Raw genomic sequence first — 6,346 nt, forward strand, 5'->3', positions numbered from 1 at the left:
ATAACAACCTCCATTTTACAGGCGGGCTCCTGACTTCTTCAACTTAAAATAACAAACTCCATTCTAAGGCGTGCTCCTGACTTCTTCAACTTAAAATATAACAAACTCCGTTCTACAGGCGGGCTCCTGACTCCTTTAACTTAAAATATAACAACCTCCGTTCTACAGGCGGGCTCCTGACTTCTTCAACTTAAAATATGACAACCTCCGTTCTACAGGCGGGCTCCTGACTCCTTTATCTTATAATATAACAACCTCCATTCTACAGGAGGGCTCCTGACTTCATCAACTTCACATATCAACCTCCGTTCTACAGGCGGGCTCCTGACGTCTTCAACTTATAATATAACAACCTCCGTTCTACAGGCGCGCTCCTGACTTCTTCAACTTAAAATATGACAACCTCCGTTCTATAGGCGGACTCCTAACTCCTTTATCTTAAAATATGACAACCTTCATTCTACATGCGGGCTCCTAACTCCTTTATCTTAAAACATAACAACCTCCATTCTACAGGCGGGCTCCTGACTTCTTCAACTTAAAATATGACAACCTCCGTTCTATAGGCGGGCTCCTAACTTCAGCTACTTCTTAAAAATATAATACCTCCTGAACCATTTTCCTTCTAACTTGAAGTTATCTTTTTTAGAACTGCTTCCCTCTAAACTGGTGTTTCATTCCTCTGAAAAACTGCTAGGGATAACACTGGTGTTTTATTCAAAATATGTTATTTTCCTCCTTCAAAGACTACTTCCCTTAAAACTGGTGCTTTCCTTCCACTGGAACTACTTCCCTTAAGACTTGTGTTATCTTCCTTCCAAAATTGCTTCCTTTAAAACTTGTTTGGCCTTCTTCCGAAAACTGCTGGGGATACCATTTTTCCCCAAACTTGTGTTATCTTGCTTCTTCCCCAAGTGGGTACCGGACTTCCAGAAAATTTTCAAAATGAAAGAAAATTTTCTGCCCCAGTTTGACAATCTTTCTTATTATCATGATGTTTTTTCATCATCTATAACATTTCCTGTCCCTGCTTCAAATCAAAGAAAAAAAATTTGTTAGTTTAAAATGTGGCGAATGGTCGTGCCACTCCTGCTGGGGATGGTTTTCTCTTTCTCCTTTCCCTGCTTTGTGTTCCATTACATAACCAAAGCTTGCTGGGGATGAGATTATTTGTTGGGGATGATATTCCTGCTGGCGATCATATTCCTGCTGGGGATGGCTTTCCCCTTCTTCTTTCCCTGCTCCGTGTTGTCCGACCCTCTTGGAACTTGGTCGATAATCTGCCAGGGATGCTCTTTTTTCTTGACGATTCTTTATTCACCAATTGTTGCTTCCCACTTTTCTCCATACTCTCCCCGAGATCCTAGACCAATCCATTATTTGGTCTTGCAACGAACGTCTTTCTCGTTCCATTGCATTATCTTTGCCCCGTCCTATCCACATTGTGTTTTTGCACCATCTTGGCAACTGGTAATAAGCTCTGAAAATCCTTTTCAAAAACAAACTGCTGGGGAGGTAAAGTCTTTAAACCAAGAAATGAAAAAGTGACGATTTCAAAGATAGAAAAGAAGAAGTCTTTCTGAACAAATGCTGGGGAAAAAGAAAGAAAAGAACTTATCTGAATGATATAACTGATCCCAACTATCATGTCATGCATTCCGGATTAATCAACCCAGTCTACTTGTATCAATCAATCTTCCGGACGGCCTCAACTTGCTGGGGATAAACAGGCACTCAACTCTTTGCCAAATGCGGATCCTTTCTGCCAATCTTGTCTTGTCGCCTCATAGTGCCCTTCGAGGGGTTTTCACTAATAAGACTCTCTCATTTCTCTCAACTCCCGTCGCCTTATGGTGCCTGTGAAGGTTTTCACCGATAATACTCTCTCGTTTTATTTCTCTCGACTTACGTCGCCTTATGGTGCCTGTGGAGGTTTCCACCGATAAGACTCTCTCATTTTATTTTATTTTTTCCAGCTGGGGATTGGAGTGTTACCGATATGACTCTCTCTGCTGGGGATTCTTTTGGCTACCAATTCATTTCCAGCTTATGGTCCTCTTCTCTACTAGGGATCAGAGTATTATTCCCGTCTTCCATTTGCATGAATTGGCACTTCTCGGATACTGATCGGGAGGTCTTTTTTTGACATCAATATGGGTTTTTGCGTATGGCTAAAAGAAAGGGGTATCAAAAGGTTCAAAATAATTTTGATGGGTAAAAATATTACAACTCCTAGAATCAACTTTCTTTCCCACAATTATAAACCCAACTTCTGCCCCAATTTTCTTGCTTGGTTTTTTTTTGGTTACACTATGACCGAGCAGTGAGGCGCCTACGTATCCTTTTTGAGGAATCAAGTCAAACGTAGTTCCCAATTCTTTTGTTTTTCTTGTGACTTTTCTTTTGTCTTTATTATCATTATTTTTCTCTTCTCTTTTCTTTCATTTTCATTACCGATTCCAAAAGAGGGGTATGAAAGAATAAATAAGGCTCAAAAGGGGAAGCAAAGGTTGAAGTGTTTGTATGGAAGAACAAATTGCCTCAGTCATTTCATTCTCCGATACCATGCCAAATGCAAACAAACAACAATTACAATAAAAAGAAATCATACATAATATCTCTTAACTGTGTCAGAATTGATAGCCATGTCAACACATTTCCCTTCGATATCTGTTAAACATAAAGCGCCATTGGACAACACTCTGGTTACAATGAATGGCCCTTGCCAATTCGGGGTGAACTTGCCTTTTGCTTCGGCATGATGTGGCAGGATTCGTTTCAACACCTGTTGCCCCATTTCAAATTTTCTGGGGTGCACCTTCTTGTTGTAGGCTCTTTCCATTCTCCTTTGATACAATTCGCCATGGCATACCGCCGCCAAACTCTTTTCATCAATCAAGCTCAACTACTCCAATCGGGCCTTAACCTATTCATCATCATCAATCCCAGCTTCAGCGACAATCCGGAGGGACGAGATTTCAACCTCCGCCAGTATTACTGCTTCAGTTCCATATACCAACAAATAAGGAGTTGCCCCTACTAAAGTATGAACAGTAGTGCGATAACCCAACAATGCAAATGGTAGTTTTTCATGCCATTGCCTTGAACCTTCTACCATCTTCCGAAGTATCTTCTTTATGTTTTTGTTGGCTGCCTCAACTTCTCCATTCGCCTTGGGACGATATGGTGTGGAATTGCGGTGTGCAATCTTAAACTGTTGACATACCTCTTTCATCAAATTGCTGTTAAGATTAGCACCATTATCCGTGATGGTCACCTTTGGGATTCCAAATCTACAGATGATATGGGAGTGAACAAAATCTACCACTGCCTTCTTGGTTACCGACTGGAAAGTTTTAGCTTCAACCCACTTAGTGAAATAATCGATGGCCACCAGAATGAACCTATGCTCGTTGGATGCTGCTGGCTCAATTGGTCCAATGATGTCCATGCCCCAGGTAGCAAATGGCCATGGTGCTGACATTGTGTACAATTCTGTCGGCGGAGAATGAATTAGATCTCCGTGTATCTGACACTGATGGCATTTCCGTACGAAACTGATACAATCACGCTCCATAGTGAGCCAATAGTACCCTGCTCGAAGAATCTTCTTTGCCAATACATATCCGCTCATATGTGGCCCACAAACTCCAGCATGTACCTCTATCATAACTGTCGTGGCTTGACTAGCATCTATACATCTCAGCAATTCCAAATCTGGTGTTCTTTTGTACAACACTCCTCCACTAAGGAAAAATCCATTTGCCAGTCGTCGAATGGCTCTCTTTTGATCTCCGGTGGCCTGCTACGGGTATATCCCCATCCTGAGGTATTCCTTGACATCATAGAACCATGGTTCGCCATCCAGTTCTTCCTCTAACATGTTGCAATAAGCATGCTGATCACAAACCTGAATATGCAACAGGTCAACATGAATTTTGTCTGGGTGGTGCAACATCGATGCTAAGGTGGCCAAAGCTTCGACAACCTCATTATGAACTCTTGGGATGTGTCTGAACTCCACTGATCAAAATCGCTTGCTCAGATCGTGCAAACATTGTCGATATGGTATGAGCTTCAAATCCCTTGTTTCCCATTCACCCTGAATCTGATGCACCAGGAGGTCCGAGTCTCCCAAGACCAAGACGTCCTGGACATCCATGTCTGCAGCTAGCCGTAGACCCAAAATGCATGCCTCATACTCAGCCATGTTGTTGGTACAATAGAAATGCATTTGAGCCGTAATAGGATAATGATGTCCTGTTTCAGAAATAAGTACCGCTCCTATTCCAACTCCCTTCGCATTTGCGGCTCCATCGAAAAAAGCTTCCATCCTGGTTCCTTGGTCATTTCCAACTCATCTATATGCATCACTTCTTCATCAGGAAAATACATCCTCAAGGGCTCATATTCTTCATCAACATGATTCTCAGCCAAGTGATCGGCCAATGCTTGGGCTTTCATGGCCGTCCTCGTCACATAGATGATGTCGAACTCCGTGAGCAATATTTGCCATTTTGCCAATCTTCCTGTGGGCATAGGCTTCTGGAAAATATACTTCAGTGGATCCAAGCATGAAATGAGATAAGTAGTATATGATGACAGATGATGCTTCAATTTTTGGGCCACCCAAGTTAGGGCGCAACATGTCTTCTCGAGTTGAGTGTACTTAACCTCATAGCCTGTAAACTGCTTGCTGAGATAATAGATGGCTTGCTCCTTCCTTCCTGTAATGTCGTGTTGCCCAGTACGCAGCCAAACGAATTCTCCAGGACCATTATATAAAGAATTAACGGTCTTTCTAGCTCAGGTGGAACCAACACAGGTGGATTTGACAAATATCCTTTGATTTGGTCAAATGCTTCCTGACATTCTGCCGTCCATTCTACCACAACATCTTTCTTCAGTAGCCTAAAAATAGGTTCACAAGTTGCTGTGAGTTGAGGAATAAACCTGCTGATATAATTCAACCTTCCCAACAGACTCATTACTTCTGTCTTATTCTTCGGCGGTGGCAAATCTTGGATGGATTTGATCTTTGATGGGTCCAACTCAATGCCTCGCCGACTAACGATGAATCCCAACAGCTTTCTAGATGGAACACCAAATGCACATTTGGCCGGGTTAAGCTTAATATCGTACCTTCGAAGTCTTTGTAAAAACTTCCTTAGGTCTGCTATGTGGTCTTCCTGATGCCTGGATTTTATGATCACATCGTCCACGTATACCTCAATCTCTTTGTGTATCATGTCATGAAACACAGTAGTCATTGCTCTCATGTATGTTGCCCCAGCATTCTTCAAACAAAATTGCATTACCCGGTAGCAATAAGTCCCCCACGGCGTAATGAAAGTCGTCTTTTCCGCATCTTCTTCATCCATCAGAATCTGATGATACCCAGCATAGCAATCCACAAAAGACCCGATCTCACGTCCGGCACAATTATCGATCAAGATATGGATGTTGGGTAATGGAAAGTTATCCTTTGGGCTTGCCCTGTTCAGATTGCGGTAATCGACACACACCCTGATCTTCCCATCTTTCTTCGGCACTGGCACCACATTAGCCAACCAATCAGGATATCGAGTGACCCGAATAACCTTTGCTTGCAGCTGCTTGGTTACTTCCTCTTTAATCTTCACACTCATGTCTGTTTTGAACTTCCTCAATTTCTGCTTGACGGGAGGGCATACCGGATTAATGGGCAATTTGTGAACCACTAAATCCGCGCTTAACCCCGACATGTCATCATACGACCATGCAAAAACTTCTTTGAACTCAATAAGTGCTTTGATTAGTTCTTCCCTGATATTTGGTGCAATGTGGATGCTTATTTTAGTTTCCCTGATATCATCTGCATCCCCTAAATTGATGGCTTCCGTGTCATTTAAGTTGGGCTTGGATTTCTCTTCAAACTGGCTTAACTCTCTGTTTATCTCTTCGAAGGGTTCGTCCTCTTCGTATTCCGATTCATCATCATAATCGACCTCTTGTACAATTAGTTCGGAATCAGATTGATTTTTTAGACTGGGTTGAAGATCCATTGTGTATGTCATGTCATTAGAACCAATATAAAGAGAACTGTTCAGAAAGAGAAAAGAAAAAAACAAAATTAGAACAAAATAAGAAGAAAAAAGCTTTCACTTTATTAAAATATGGGATAATAGAGTTTCACACTTTGCCGAATACAAAACAAAACTGGATTACAACCCTGGAATAATCCAAAAAGACAAGAAAGAAAAATTAGAGCCCACTACCAAGACTCCCTCCGGGTAGGAAGGGGAGTAGCCATCCAATTGTTGATATTTGCCCTAGGCCCCACAAACTGTACATCTAACCTACTGGA

Source organism: Nicotiana sylvestris, chromosome 12 (assembly GCF_000393655.2).
Source record: "Nicotiana sylvestris chromosome 12, ASM39365v2, whole genome shotgun sequence".
Taxonomy (NCBI): Eukaryota; Viridiplantae; Streptophyta; class Magnoliopsida; order Solanales; family Solanaceae; genus Nicotiana; species Nicotiana sylvestris.